Source organism: Erithacus rubecula, assembly GCF_903797595.1.
Source record: "Erithacus rubecula genome assembly, chromosome: 3".
NCBI classification, from domain to species: domain Eukaryota; kingdom Metazoa; phylum Chordata; class Aves; order Passeriformes; family Muscicapidae; genus Erithacus; species Erithacus rubecula.
This window is the reverse complement of record NC_136689.1, coordinates 53,285,278-53,302,058: the sequence shown is the minus strand read 5'-3', so window position 1 is coordinate 53,302,058 and position 16,781 is coordinate 53,285,278. Positions and strand designations below refer to the sequence as shown.

The following is a 16,781-nucleotide window of genomic DNA, read 5'->3' as shown; positions in this document are numbered from 1 at the left end:
ATCTATAATGTTATTTTATCTTAAGCAATCTCTACATGATTTGTCTTGTAGCAGTAGAGAAGTTCTTTTTCTCTTGGATTATCTGTTTCCAGCTCTAATCTAATATAAAGAATTGCCTATAACATATACCAACAGAAAATAAATGTAAATTTAGGACCCACTTTTATAAGAGAGCAAGGAATTGTGCCCTTTTGTCTGCAGCTTGGGAGAAATCATGTTCTTTCAAGTAATAATTAGACCCATTACTGTAAGAATGACTACTTGCATAAATAAGGCCAGACTACTTGTCCCCTTGGCTGCTCACTGTGTATCCAGACCAAACGTTGTAGTCCTTTGCAGTCACCAGCAGTGGTTTTCTGCAGTTCAAGACTGTGAGGGAGGGACCTGTGGACAAGTACACACTGACTGCTTTTTCAGCTGTAGAGAGACAATGTAAACAGCAAGAAATATGTTTGAAAAACTTCAAAACCATATTTTTTAATATTTATGAACAAGCTGGTACTCTGATAATGAAGCATTCCATCTTTGCAGAAACCCACTGTTGAATACACTCTCTAGAATACTGTGTCCCTAAGAATTATTATTGTAAGGAGATGCAGGAATGTGGCTGTAATATTTTACAGTATAAATATTTGTTGTAGAGGACTTTGGATCTTGTTAATTTAATATATGTAAATTCTTTGGTCCTAGGCCTGGATTCCAGCAAAAGAATGCATTTTTCTGTTGACTTCTGTTTTTACAGCAGAAAATATGAATTTTTATCATTTTGATTCATACTTAAAAAGATTTTTTATTCATTTCACACCAAAATTAGATTTTAATTGAAATCAGCTTTCTAAAAGCATCTTGTATTTTTTTCTTATTGAATTTTCTTATTATTTTCTTTTCTGTATCACTGTGCTGTCTCATCTGTGGGTCAGGCCAGCCAATTAAGAGGTCAAATTTAAAAAAAGCTGTGATTTGTACTCTGCGTGTATCCACTATATTCTAATTGTAAGAGAAAAATGAAGTACATCAAATGACCTTTAAATTGCTGGACAAGTGACACTCCTCCAGTGATGTAGATTATTATCTTTTGGCAATGCATTTACATTCAAGTACCTCTGTTATGTTTCCTAGATTCTAGACTGATAAACTAAATATCAGTCTGGCCCATTTTTGTGTGTACAGTGCATAGAAGTGAATGCTGAGCCTCTTATCTTACAGTGACCTGTAGCTGTAACAAGACTTTTATTTTTCTTCTCTGATCTTAACTGCAACTCAAATGGAAGAAAATAAAAGGACAATCGAAGAGAAATTATATACAGCACTTTCAACATTAGATGAAGATACGGCAAAATATTCTTTTTTCCTGTGATTTACATCATTCAGCAACATTAGTAATGTAGCTTTTTATTCTGAAATTCTAAAAATGGAAGAACCTCAGATTAGGCAATTTTGAATATATGCAAATTTCTCTCTCACTAAACTTAACTAGACTTAAGCATGTACTTAAAAGTTGGTCAGCAAATAACTTAAGCCCATAAGAAGTCTGCAATTGCTAAATCTTCAAGTGCATAGAATGATACTGAATTAGGTGGAACTCCTCACATATATATATATATATATATATATATATATAAAACAATTGGCAGGATCTGGTCCAACAAGCCTATTGTGTTACTGCTAATGCTAATCAATATAACAAAGTCTGGCTTAAATGCTAACTAAGTAACTGTTATGCAAACTGTTTTACAATTAGAAATGGGTATTAAGAATAAGGATAGTAATTCAAGGGTGTTGAATGCTTACTTTTTGATGATATCAAGGCTACAGGCAAATGGACTATCACTTCAGGGGTTTTGTTTCGATGTTGGCTTCAAAACCTCTATGATGTGTAGTACTTCCCCTTCAAAAGAGAAATATTAGTTGATGTTTGCTGCTGATTCTCTGTTGACTGGTAGTGCTGTTCTACAGTAGTGCTTTATCTAACTGTTAGATCAAAAGAAAATTTTGAAGATCAAGGGACTGTTCTAAATTTCTAGCCATTCTTAAAAGAGGTAGTGGGAGAAAGCTTCAGAAAAGAAAGGCTGTGGGGAGAAAGAGGGTATGCAAAAATCTTTATTTCAAACAATCCTTACATGGTGAATTAAAAAAATTAAATTTTCTTAAACTGTATAAAATAGATTTTTGTAGTTACTGAAAAGCCTGTTTTATCTATATTTGTATATGCCATACTATATATAGCAAAACTATCTCTGACAAACTTTTACTCACATGAGTAATAGCAATTGATACTGTTTAATGACTTAGAGTTGAAGAAATTATTTTCAGAGATGAGGGCCTCACAAATGCATCTTACTCTCTGCTGTAGATCTACAGCTGTCCCATGTCCTTTGCACTCGTGAATGAGAATTTAACAGGGCAGAACTCTGATAGTTGGTCTTGTCAAAACACATAGGTCTTGTCTTGGTGGGCTTTCCTCTACCACCTTACTGTAAAAAAATTCAATAATTTGACAAGCAGTGGACAAAATCACACTTGAGAGAGTAATTTTTGACCCTGTGATATTTCCAGTGAGTGTTACCTAAAACTACTTGCTAAATATGACATATACCCAAAGGTGACTCATTCCAGGATGGGATTCTGAATCCACAAATAGGGAAGGACATTGTAAAGGAAAATAGAACCTTAAGCAAAAGAAAAAAAAAGTTAAAATGCAATTTAGTGCTATTTCAGTTGCTGATTCCATGAAGTAACTTTTATAAGTTTCTAGCATTTTCAGGGATCTTGGACTAATGTGTGCTTGGAAGGCACAATCCAGCTATGGAATGGCACTTCCAAAAAGGAAATCTTACAGCTGTAACAGTGAAAGACAAAAGTATTTTTTTAGATACCCTGTGCTGTGAAAACAAGTTTTAAGAAACAGACAATAACAGACCATGAGTTTTTTGCAAGTGAATTAGTGAAAGTCATGTTAATAGTACTACACAACTGCTGTTAGACATATGGTGATACTTCTGTATCAGAATGTTGTACTTTTCACTGTTTACATGTCTAACTGCTTTTTCACTTAAAAATCCAGCTCATGGAGCTCCAACACAGTGTTTTCTTGAGCTTTTCTTATGTATCAAGTGCAATGAAGTTTTAACGGAATAAAAAGCTGACGGCTTTAGCCCATTCCTGGAAGACATACTTTTATTTTTTTTTTTTAGGAAAATAAATAGCTAAATATAGATTTACAGCACAGACTAAGAATTAAACAGCAATATCAATTACTAGAATGCTTCATATCCTTGTTTCAAACTTATGAATTAAAATCACATTTTCTCCTATCAGTGGCAAACTAGCAACAGCTTTCATTTTTTACAGTATGTCACATTAAAGGCTGTCATTGTTTTGGGTTTTTCTTAATTATAATAATGGAGAAATATTCCTGATTGTTACTGAATACACATTTAAAAAATGCAAAGGGAAAAAGAAAAGGGCTAAAGATACAAATAATTCTGATAATAGTTAAGTCTAGTATTTTTGAGACACTGTCATTGGGTCTATGACCTTTGCTGCTAGAACCAGAATCTGCCAAGTGCTGAATGCGTCTGGAGTCCTGGCTTTGTTAGTAGGACACTGTTCCAGTGAAATAATATAATCTGGAATAAAGAAGAATTATGCTGCTGTAGGAAACCAATAGTTATTGCGAGATTGCTGGCCATTAAATCTTACCTTCTCTTTGCTGCACCCATTCCTTTCTGTGTACAAAATGTGCTTCACATTTTTCAAATGCATTATACAAAGCAGAAATAATATCTGATTTGTTTAATTCTAATCTTTTGGAAGAAAGGTTGAAAGTTGTGGCAAATAAAAAAGTGGCTTCTAATGTGGAAGGATAAAGCAGAAAATACCAAACTCATTTTGCTTAGTGTCAGTCATGATGATTTATCATTATAGTCAGGGCAAACTATGATCTTCCAGCAGAAACAATTTTGTCCATTAAGAGGGAAAAAAACAACTCCAAAACGCAGAATGTTCTAGTTTGATTCTTATGTCCTTAGGCTTGCAATATTGAATTCAGAATTGGGGAAGCTTAATCTTGCAGCCAGATTTGACAAGATGCTGGTTGAGCAGTAGGCAGAAGTGATGGTTTGTATGTTGTAATGCCCATGGTGGGAAATAAAGAAAGATAACAAGATTTTTCCAGAAGTCTGTGTGCAGTATTCACCACCTGCTCCAGCTTGTCACCAAAGTAGGCAAGAAAACTTTCTGTGTGCAAGTTGGTGAGGAACGCTTGCAATTTCAAAGCCTGACAAACCTGGAGTGTTCTAAAACAACATGTGAAAGGTTTACAACAGTTCTGAACACAGCTATCTGTTTTGTGCTATTGCTTATTTAAAGGGTGATCATGGAATCATTTGAGCACATCCATTAAGTATCCCCACAACTTAGTGGGAAAGCTCACATGAGCAGCACACTGTGCATTAGACAATGTAATGCTAAAGGCCTGGATCTCCTCTGGTAACAAGAGGATATAGACATGTACTAGTGGAAAAAATGAGCCAGTTCTTGTGTATTGGGGTGTGTAGCCAAAAAACCTGGAGGCTGAAACTGAAATTGGCAGGTATTTGGGAAATAAGACCTGGATTTTGAATAGTCAAACAACAACACAAAAGAAGTTGAAAATTGGGGTTTCTTCCCCTAAATATATTGTTTTCTGTTTATTTTTTAAGTGTCATGCTGGATCTTAGGAAGAAGAGAAATTTAGAATTGCCCCCTAACTGGGGATTTAGAGTGACTCTGTAATGAATTTTAACCCAAGAGGCACTGTGGATATTCTGCAAACCTTTGTTCTACTCTGCTCATGTCCTTATGCTAGACCCATCACTGTAGTTATTAGATCTCAAAGATTACATTCTTTGATCTAGTGCTTTCTAAATCCTTAAACCACGGTTTATTTATTTAAAAGGTTATATCCAGCATTGGATTGGATTGTAAAGTACCCTTTGACTCTCATGAAGGACACAGAAGAAACAGATGCTTCTGAGGGCATATTTCCTTCTGACCATGAAGTACCACAGCATTTTATTGAATTAAGAACTGCACAAAAATCTGTGCTTTTAATCTGGCCAGTGTGTTGAGATTTTTTTTTTTTTTTATCTCTATGGTATCATGATGTCATTCATTTGTGATACAACAAACATTAGGGTATATAGGTGAATTTCAGTTACAATTTAATTTTAAAAAAAGCTGCAAAGTAGCCTCATATTTCCTTAAGAATAAAAATCAAAGCACACTAAACCTCAAACAGATGTTTAACATGAGCATGTTCAGGATAGGTTTTGGGGGTCTCTTTTCTATCTGATAGTTACCAGGACTCATTAGAAGCAAATCTGTGGAGCTAATCAGAGTTACATTTGGACATACAGGATCACTAGCAGGCTTTAGGGTTGTTCTGTCAAATTCAGAAGCCCTTACAAGAGCAAATTTACCAATGTACTCTACAATATTTGAATAATTAGTGATTCCTAGGATAACCAGAAAGAAGACACAGAAAGGAAAAGAGAACATTAAAATTAGACCAAGTGTGCTCCATTCTGACTGATATCAATTATACTCTCTCCAAATGGATCTTTTAATTTTTTCCCAATCAGTCCTGCAAGGCAAATTGTAAAAAACTTTTATGCATTTTCCCTTAAAGTTTGAAAAACGAGACTGAAATTGGCATCTGAAATGAAAAAAATTACTAAAAAATGGTGGCTATTTTTCATTTTTGTAATGCCTATGTTTGGCTATTTTTTTTTTTTTTTTTGGAGAAGTTCAACCACTGAGATAGTAGCCTAATTCTACTTTATACTGAGATGTCTTTATACCATCTGGAAGTACAAACCAGCTGAAAAGTGGGTGTTATGCATACTTCAAAGTTCCTTTACATTTCCATGAATGGTAGAAACCTTCCTCGATATAAATAGGGATATAGTCTGAATAAATGGACTAGAATTTCCATCTTTTTCAGATGGAAATGAAAAAGGGATAGGCAGAAATCAGACTGGGGAAAAGAGGAAGGAGAAAGCCTTATTTAGTTTCAAACAGATATCCATTAACAGACGAGGTGAAAGGTCCAAATCCTGTTTTATTGGCCTCCACCTATATCTTTGCTGTCAGTGATGAAAACATGAAAGAGAAGGAAGAGAGCACTACTCAAACCATAGTAGTCAGAGCTGCTTTCTTAATCAATTTGGTTTTAAAATGAGTATATTTAAAACAAAAGGCTTAATCTAGTTCTCTCTTTTCTTTTTTTCTTTTTTTTTTTTTTTTTTTGTTTTGTTTTACTCCGTGGGCTTCAGTGTTGCTCGCTGTGTCTTTTGACAAAGATGTATCTTTACAGAGCATTATTCAGTTAGTATACCTGGATTAATGAAAAAAACCAACAAATTAAATTCATAGGAATTAATGTCAATTAAATTCCGTCTTTCTATACTTTCTATTTCAAGTTGCATTCTTCAACACCAAGTCAAAGGGTGAATAAAAACAGCAAAGAGAAAAAAGCACAGCAAAGAATGACAGTTATGCTAATGAGGGATACCTTAAAATTATTCAGAAGTGCAAAAAAATATTAAAATAAAAATTTTGGCATGGATACAAGAGTTTCCTTTGAAATTTTGAGGAGCTTCCTACTCCATTTTATTTCAGAATCCCTTTTAAATGGGAACATAGGAGGCTTAAGGGATTCTGTGAAGTTGTGAGATATTTCTCTCTTTGCTTCCCCATTTTGTGAGAGCCTAAGGGAAAAATATTGGCAGAACTTGTAGAACCTTCTGTAATTGAAGTAGCCCAGTATTTCCTATTTTAAGACCTTTGTTGCTGCTCTTAGTATTTCTACCTGGTTGGGTAACTCCTCCTGAATATTTTTGAAGGCAATTTCTGCTAAAATACTTCAGTGGTTCCCAAGGAAGATAGGGAAATGTGGGATATTTTTTCCCATTTAAAAAAACCATCATAATTAAGAGCAGAACTCTGAATGTGGTGAGGAGTAGGAGAATTGGGCTTGATGTGTCTCTTCAGGTATCCTGTGACAAGCCACCCATGCTTGATTATATTCCAAGCCTTTGAGTAATGTAGTTGGCACATGTTTACTTTGGAATTTTAAATAGCTACATCCCCTAGAAATTAACAGAAAACGGAACCTTAGGAAGGAACCTCCGAAAATCACCGGCACATGGACAGGATAAGCTTATCTGAGTCACATCCGACAGGTATTTGTGTAAGTGCTTCCCAAAAAACTCTATCCAATTCCAAACTCCATGAGACCAATTCCACGGTATATTCTATTCATTGCACCAAGTAAAGCCTGTATCTTCTTGCCTCTTTTAGGATTATCAGATTATTTCTGTGCCCCTTGAAATTCTAGCTTCCCACTATGCCTGTCTCGGGAAATGGCAGAGGTGACACCAGGGACTCTTTACTTTTCAATGTTTCATGTGACCATAATCATGGCGGATGGAGAAAAGAGAATGTGCAATTCAAATGAAGACAGCACAAGAGCCAGGGAAGATAAAAGATATGGAGTGAAACAATAAATGCACAAGTAGTCAACCAGCTCTAGAGAGTGACGCAGCAGGGAGAAGTAGGAGCCTGAAGGAAGACTGGATCCAAGAGTGGTTTGGACTTACAAGAGACAGTAGGGAAGAGGTCTTGTCCTGTGTATGGGCAAACCTAGATGAAAAGAACAATGGGAAGGGGACTAGACCTGATTAGGCATAAAGACAGAAATAGAAAACCCATGGGGCAGGTTCTCAGTGAAATTTCTGCTGGCAAATCTCACTGGCAAAATTTCTCAGTTCTTTCAAACATATAAATCCACACATACAAAATGTGGAAAATAGTATTTGTACTGTTAAGCAACATAATTCAAGTAGTTTGTTTTCTTGTAAATATATATAATAATGACCCTTTACATATGCAACTATATTGTTTATGTAACAACTTCACAGATTTGGTTATTTTAGTGTGACTTTTTTCTCAATATTATAGTTGATATATACTGTTATTTTGCTCCCTAGAAATTGTGGGAAGTTTATGTATGTATGTATGTGTATATACATACATATAGATACACATGTATATATTTATTCTGGGCCAAATGCCAAATTCTAAAGAAGTCTTATTCTATTTTAAGTGGGGGGACAGGATGGGACAGGACAACTTGTTGTCTTAGCATTATTTTAAAATATTAAAAATATAATTTTTAAAGGTAAAAACAACTTAGACTAAAGGACTCAAACTGTCCTGCTTATTAAATATCAGACTGAAACATATGGGCTTTATTTCCTCTTTCATATGAATGGTAGGATTAAAAGTTCTAATACAGCTGAATTTTCACTTTGAACGAAAAATTTCCCAGTGATCTTGCCATTACTATTTCCAAAAGACAAACTCTATCAACTTATCCAATAGGTTTTCTAGAACAGTAACCTACATCTAGGTTTTTGGATATATGTAGACACTGGTCTCTTCACAAAGTAGACACATTAAGCCCCCATAATAGGCGATACTTGGCTCTTGATTCTCCACTGCCTCAACTAGTTATTTACAATTTTAAAAATGGAAGAATTGCAAATCCAAGTGCCTTTTTTCACTTTAAGTGTTCAATACATTCCCTTTACTGCAAAGTAAAAGCTTCAGGTTCCTATGAAGAAACAACATTGGATTATCATTTGAACAGATATAATTACTACTATCAGCAACTTGAAGTCTCTTTAATTCCTATACTACACCAATTTTATCTCTGACAGAAGGGGATAATTTTCTGAAACTTATTTAGCTTTTCTTGAGCATTATTTACAATAGTGACTATAATCTCTTGTATGATTTAGTGAGAGAATGTTACTATGCTGAAGGAGCTGGGAATGCCAGGGTAATGTGCAAAGGGGGGACAGTAACTTCTGGCGTGGGGGTGTAAAAAAAGTGGGGCTAGAAGGAAGCAGGAGACACAGTGTGGAAGGAGGGCATAGCAGTTAGAGAAGAGGTGTTTTGGTAAGGTTGAAAAATTGAGTTATTTTTCCTAATAAGTTTTTTATGGTTTTATATATTGAACTAATTGTAATAAGAACTCAAAAAGATTAAAAGATTAGGACTATTAATCAGGATTACATCGCGGCAGAGAACTGTGCAAAACAGTTGTGTACAAGACAACTGAGGATAATAAAAGTACATCCATGTTATATCCTTTCTCTTCACCTTTATCCATTCAGCATCTGCTCAGGTACAAGTTCAGGGGCCTATCCTACAAGGCATCAGCAAACCATGCGTGTGGTAGCGGTGCAGCAAGAACTGAGAAATGCATAAAAATCCATTCCATCACCTTCCTGTTCTGTATCAGTACATTACAAAGCTTTTAGCTGTTACAAAATTAATCCCTTTAATTCCATTTTTATTCCTTAACTGAAGGTAGATTGGCACAGGAATTGTCTGGTGGCAAATTTGAACATGCAGAGTTTGATATAAAGTTTACCAAACTAAAAACAAGTCTATGATGCTATCTCTAGATGTAGCTTATATCCAGACCTGTTCTGGGGGCAGAGGTGTTGCTGGTCATGGTGTCAATCTCTCCCTCAATGTGATTTAATGATTTATTTGAAGTTGCTTTTCTAAATGACATTTTGTTTCTTGGTCAGTATCTTTCTGCATTGAATCAGCTTCGGTTTGGTTGATGTCACCTTGGACACTCACTGTATCTGCATCTGTCTCCAGCATGAGAATAGAAGGATAAAGCATAGGAGGATAGAGTATATATTTTATCCCCCCCTTCATGATTTCATCTCTTCCCTTCAGGCTAGAGAAAGAAAAGAATGATTATTAAGTTTTACTAAATAATACTTTTTCCCCCCCCTCACAAATTATCTGATAAGAATGGGATTGGTGGGCAAGCTCACATCAGTATCTGAGTTGTGTAAGTGTATAGCTGAGTGACTTTATGCTGTAATCCCATGTCAGAAAATATTTGGGTAACCATTGTTAGAAGACTCTGATTTCTTTCTGAGTTGCTTCCTATATCAGAGTTATGGAATACAGATCAAAGATCCATGAGAAAGAGATGGCCTCTTCTCCTGCATGTAAGAGTGTGGGAAGAGTTGTGGCCAGCAGGTTGAGGGAGGTGATCTTTCCCTGCTGCTCCCCCTAGTGAGGCCACATCTGGAGTGCTGTGTCCAGTCCTGGGCTCCTCAGTACAAGAAAGACGAGGAGAGGGTCCAGCAGAGGGCCACAAAGATAATTAGAGGTCTGGAGTATCTCTCTTATTTGGACAGACTGTGAAAGCTGGGCCTGATGCATAGAAATATCTTGAAGTTGCCGAGAGGATGGTGCCAGACTTCCATGGTGCTCAGTGGCAGGACAAGTAGTGATGGCCATAAACTAAACCACAGAAATTTCCACCTTAGCATGAAGAAGAACTTCTTTATATTGAGGGTGGCAGAGCACTGGAACAGGGAGATTGTGGAGTCTCTCTCCTACCCGGATGCATTCCTGTGTAAGCTGTCTTGGCAGAGTGATGAACTAGATGGTGTGCCTGCAGGGGTGGCTTCTGTGAGGAGCTGCTAGAAGCTTCTTCCATGTCTGGAAGAGCTAGTCCCTGGGAGCTCCAAAGATGGACATGCCACTGGTTAAGGCTGGGCTAATTTGAGATGTTGGGAACATGCAACACCTCTTTGATAACAGATTTAAGAGGAAAGGGAAAAAAAAGTTACTGTGCAGAAGTAACTGCAGCCACATAAGAATGGAGTGAGAATATGTGAGAAGGACAGCTCTGCAGACACCAAAGTCAGTGGAGAAGGAGGAGGAGAAGGTGCTCCAGCACTGAAGCTGGGATTCCCCTGCAGGTTGTGAGGAAGGCCCTGGAGAAGCAGCTGTGCCCCTGCTGCCCTTGGAGGACCAAGAGGATACAGGGAACCACCTGCAGCCCATGGAGGAGCCCTTGCAGAGCAGGTGGTTCCCTAGAGGAGTCTGTGACCCTGTGGGAGATCCATGGAGAGAGGAGCCCACTCTGGAGTAGCCTGTCCTTGAAGATTTGCACCCTGTGGAAGAGTGACCCCCACTGCAGCAGTCTGGGGAGGACTGTTGCCTGTGGATGGGCTCACATTGCAGCAGTTCACAGGGAACCTTTCTGTGCTGCTGGGGAAGGAGGTAGAGTTGGGAAGGAGGGGCGGGGGTGGGGTGGGGGGTGGAAGGTGTTTATAAGGTTTCATTTTATTTCCAATTATCCTGCTCTGATCTTCTTAGAATTAAATTAAACTTCTCTCTCTAATTCTAACCTGTTTTTCTCATAATGGGGAAAATTTTCACATAATGATATTTAGTGAGGGATCTCTCCCAGTCTTTATCTCAACTCATGAACCCTTTGTTATATTTTTCTCTACTCTGTCCAACTGCAGAGGTGTTGGAGTCAATGAGTCAGGGGTTTCTCCAAATTCTTCAGAGAGAAATCAGAGTGCAGGTATTGAATTAAAACCTTTAGATGGATTAAAGTATGTTAAACAACTCACATATAAGGTAGAGGTATAAGTTTAGGTTTTAGAATAAGTAAGTAAGTAAGAATAAGTTTAGAATAAGTAAATAAGTAAGTTTTAGAAAGAGATTTAAGTGCTTTTAGTGAGTAAAAGGTCTCAGATGCCAGAGAAGAAGTGCGAGTTCTAGTGAAAGTTGAAAAACATAGTCCTAGATACTGGTGTTTCTGTGGAGGCTCCAGCAGCATAGTTTTAGACATAATAAAACTATAGTAAGAATATTGCTTACATTTTTCAGATAGAACAAGATAGACCATATGCATAGTTTATACATAGCATGGCATGCTAAGAAAATGGAATTCTAATAGGTTAAGAAATAGTGGTTTGAGTTCGTGCCTTGGCTTGTTAGGAAGTTTCTATATAAGAACATGTATTGGGCAGAGCTGGTGCTTTTTGCCATTGCTTTTTGCCATTTGCTTTTTGCTTTGCTTTTGTTCCTGCTCTCTCACTGCCATCATCAACACTCAAGAAGAAGACAGGAGCTGCACAGCAACATCGACCCTGTCAGGGCCTCCGGAAGCAGCTTCTGCTTCTATTTGAGACTTTATACCAAAACTTAGCATGGACTTTAGTGCCTGGGACTCTTTTGCCTTTTAAGGCTTATGTGCTTCTACAATAAACAACTTTATAGCAACTGTTAATTGCATGGCTCATTAAAGAAGGCAAGCTGACAAACTGATGCCTAGAGCACCGGAGACTTAACCCCACACAGAGGGGAGTGAGAGAGTGGCTTTTGTGGTTCCTGGCATCCAGCCAGCATCAAGACACCACAGAGGGCCATAAGAATGGTGAAGGGCCTTGAGGGGAAGCCATGAGGAGTGGCTGAGGTCACTTGGTCTGCTCAGCCTGGAGGAAAGGAGAATGAGGGTAGACCTTACTGTGTTCTTCAACATCTCACAAGAGGACGTGGAAGAGCAGGAACTGATCTCTTCACCCTCATGAACAGTGAGAGGACTTGAGGAAATTGCATGAAGCTGAGCAAGAGGGGTTTTAGGTTAGATATCAGAAAGGATTCTTCACCAAGATGGTGGTTGGACACTGGAACAGTCTCCCCAGGGGAGTGGTCACAGCACCAAGCCTGACAGATCTTAATAAGCATTTTTGCAACATTTTCAGGCACATGATGTGACGCTTGGGGCTGTTCTGTACAGGGCCAGGAGCCGAACTTGATGATCCCAATGGGTCTCCTGCAGCTCACCTGATTTTATTGTAATAAATAAATTTGGGCCAAAGCCTTTATTGGTAAACAGCTCTTTTATTTATCGGGGCTGTGGGAGAAGGCCGCCACCTGCTGCCACTGTCTGCTGCCAGAATCCGAGGTCGGGTCCTAAGGAGCCAAGCCTTGTGCGCAAACACAGATCCTCTCCAATGGCTCGTTCTGTCCAAGGGTGTCTCTTTGGCTCACTACTTCTGCCGTTGTAGTAAATTTAAAAAAAGGTCTTTCTCTGATGGCTGGGGGAATCCTTAATGGCTGGCAATCATTAGCTTTCTAATTCAATGTTGTATTTCTTCAGTTTCTTGAGGTTTTATACAGGCCGGGACTTCTGCTTCTTGCAGGGTCCACTTGGGAAGGCTGGTTGTTTGCATATTGGGCGGAGCGGTTTGAATGACAGGACGTGGCAGCAGGCGGCCGGAAGTGGGGCCAGAGTAAGGGCGGAAAGGGAAGGGAAACCAACGGAAGTGGGGAGGGAGAAGGGCGGAAGTAAGATGGTACAACATTGTGGAGGAATACAAAGGTATTACAACATTGTGGAGGAATACGAAGGTATATTTCTAAACAGTAAGTAACTTTTAAATAACTTTTCTCACCAGTTTGCAACGTTAACTGAACATCTTCTACCATTTCTCATTTAACATCCTGAACAGTAAATAACTAAAACAATCCCATACAACTTTATATCACCATTTCTATCCACCACATTATGACTCTTTCTTCAGTGTACTAATATATTCTGAAGTGTTTTACAAATGCAACACTGTTCTGCTTCTGAGCCCTTCAGTTACCTGTAAGATGAAATGGAAAAAAAAGCAGTTGAGCCTAGCAATTTTAGGTGGCAGTGTGTATATGGAAGTAAAGAATGTGTTGCCAGTGTAGTTTAAAGGGTGGCATCAATTCCAGTGTGGAACTTGGGCAGAATATCAGCAGTGCTTAGAGATTTCCGTTGTCCACTGACAGCCCAAAAGGTGACAACATGTTGCTCTGTAGATGCAAGAGCGCAGGCTGCTTTTCACTGTGTTTCTCATTTAGAGAATAGCAAACACAGCTTCTGAAACACCTATTCTCTTGTGTATTTTTGTGTTTCCACCAGGTGCTGTTTCTAGCCTAGAAGATTGTCCTCTTTCAGGTGTTTTTCCAGTATTACCCCTTTTTAGGGTTAACAGTATCAGGAGATGGAGTTCAGGGCATTCATTCATTATGTATTTACTGTTTTCTAGCAAAACCCAGTAAAATATCCCACTTCACAGAATTATGGAATCACAGAATCAGCTAGGTTGGAAAAGACCTTTGAGATCATCAAGTTCAGCCTATGACCTAACATCACCTTATCAACTGCACCATGGCACTAAGTGCCACATTCAGACTTTTCTTAAACACCTCCAGAGATGGTGACACCACCACCTACCTGGGCAGACCATTCCAATGCCCAATCACTCCTTCTTTGAAAAAATACTTCCTAATGTCCAGTCTAAACCTCCCAGGCCAGAGTTCAAGACTGTCTTCTTGTCGTGCCACTGGTTGCCTGCGGTAAGACACTAGCCCCTACCTGGCTACAACCTCCTTTTAGGTAGTTGTAGAGAGTGTCTAGGTCTCTCCCTGAGCCTCCTTTTCTCCAGGCTATGTTCAGTTTGCCATCAATCAGTACCCCCAAGGTCCCTTTCTGTCTGACTTCTCTTCAGCCACTCAGTTTGTAATGCTGTGGGGAGTTGTTGTGACCAAAGTGCAGGACCTGACACTTGGTCTTGTTAAATCTCATATTGTTGGATTCAGCCCATTAATCCAGCCTGTTCAGGTCACTTTGCAGCCTTCCTACTCTCCAGCAGGTTATTCACAGCCAACTTGGTGTCATCTACGAATTTGCTAATGGTAGACTTGACCCCTTCATCCAGATCATAAACAGTAAAGATATTAAACAGGACTGGGCCCAACACAAAACCCTGGGGACACCACTGGTGAGCAGCCACCAGCTGGATGCAGCACCATTCACCTCCACTCTCAGGGCTCTGCCATCCCACCAGTTCTTAACCCAGCAAAGAGTGCTCCTGTCCAAGCCATGGGCTGCCAGATTCTCCAGGAGTCTGCTAAAGAATACTTCAATCTGTGCCAAGGGAAACAGCACATAGAATATAGAATGCCATAGTCCCATCGACTAATACAGAACCTTGTTCAAAACATGGGCTGTATGCATGGACATGGCTCTGATTTTGTTGCTAAACATGCCATAATATCAATATTGCTAAACAAACCTTTATCATGAGACAGTCAGACCAACCGTAAATACTAATTAAGGACTAATCCAAAAATTTATTGAAGTTTGTGGCAAGATTCAATATACTTTGGACATGTCCCAAGGTAAAGAAATAATCACTATTTTAGCAGGGTTCTGCCTCTACAGTTGAGAAAATTTATTTGTTAATGAGGGATTGTTTTTGTTTACCTGAATCCTCCCTTTGAACATTACAAAGCCCTCCTGTTTTTAGCTTGGTAGAAATAATGTTTACATAACAAGTATGAATGCACTGCAGAGAAGTAGAAGCACAAAACCCTACCTTGCTGTGTAAGGAATGCCATAATAGAAACTTACTTATTCAAATAAAACACAGGGCAATTATCCAGCTATGCTACATTGTCAAGCTCCAAATCTGTTGCACTTGTTTACAGCTGTCTGAGGAAAAAGGATGAAATCCTGGCTTTACTGAAGTCAACAGGGATATTTTCATTAGCTGATATTGCTTAGAGAGTTTATAGTAGTTACAGGTACACAAAGTCTGTGCTGGAGACAGAAAAATTCCAAATCTGCTCTAAATAATCTTGATGAACAGAGATTAAGAACAAATTTCTAATTTTCAAATCTATGTCTTGATTAATACCCAGTGTATCATGAAGGAAGTTAAAAAACCCCAAAGGCTCCAAAACCTACAGTCTCATTCTCAGTGGTTTAAAGAACCCCATCTTCCAAGGATGAATACCTTTTTACTGCTCCCTCTTGCTTTTTGGAAGTATCTACATTTTGGTGAAACTATACACTGCTTCAGGAGCAACAAGAACTTTCAAAATAAGATACTTGTTCATTAAATATTAGTTAATACTTGTTAATGACAATATTCAATACAGCATTTTTATTCTTTATGTAATATTTTAGTATCACTACACACATTTCCTTGAAATGTGTACATTAGGACCCTCTGTTACTTTAAAATTACTGTGGCAGCAATCTTCAAATTATATACTGTCAGGATCAAATGAATCCTGTTCAATAACATTCTAGTTACAATATTTTTGAGCCCTGCTTGTACGGGAAAAGCCCTGCTGAAGTCAGTTATGCCCTTAAACTTCAGAGTGTGCTGCATTCCTTTGCTGGAGTATGGCCTGACCTCTGAATGGGTAAATGAGGTCAGTGTGGAATTCTTCTCTTCCTGCTCCTCAGGCTGTGGGTATGCAATTGTCCTTATCAACTTGAATATACCTTTGTGGTTAGTGTTGAGTCATCCAAATGTCATCTGATTAGCTTTAACAGAGATATCATGTAGGAATATGCACAAGTGATGCACTCATTTCTAAAGAATTATCCAAGAGATTTACTTCTGTTTATCTGTTTCTGTTATACAACCCATGCAATCTAAAAGCTATGTGCTCATATAAGATGCTGGCTGTACATAAGCCTCCAGTCAGACATGTGGATTTCAGGATGCTTACAATCCTTGCTTAAGTATAAAATAATTGGACATGAATATGTTGATTCAGTTCCTCTGAAGAGAAAGATATAATGCATTTTGGTTTTTTTTTTTTTTTTTTCTCCTCAGAAGTTAGCCATTTTAATCTGATAAAATATTGTTGCTATACAAATGGGAATTATTGCTTATGTCAATTTTTAGGAATTGATGTTACCTGAAAGGATTTTAAATTACTATAAGTATTTCCTAAATTTAAACTGTTACAAGCATCTCATAAATGAGTCTTGGGATTTCCTTTGTTTCTTTCCCTCATGGAATTTTGTCCCATATATTGCTAGGAAACAATAGCTATCAATA

The 16,781-nt window shown here is 38.1% G+C and overlaps 1 protein-coding gene across 3 annotated transcripts in view; it reads left to right on the top strand.

The window, feature by feature from the left end:
• Positions 1 to 16,781, top strand: part of POU6F2 (POU class 6 homeobox 2) — a 306,702-nt gene that overhangs the window by 4,295 nt on the left and 285,626 nt on the right. The gene's annotated exons all lie outside the window — the stretch shown is intronic.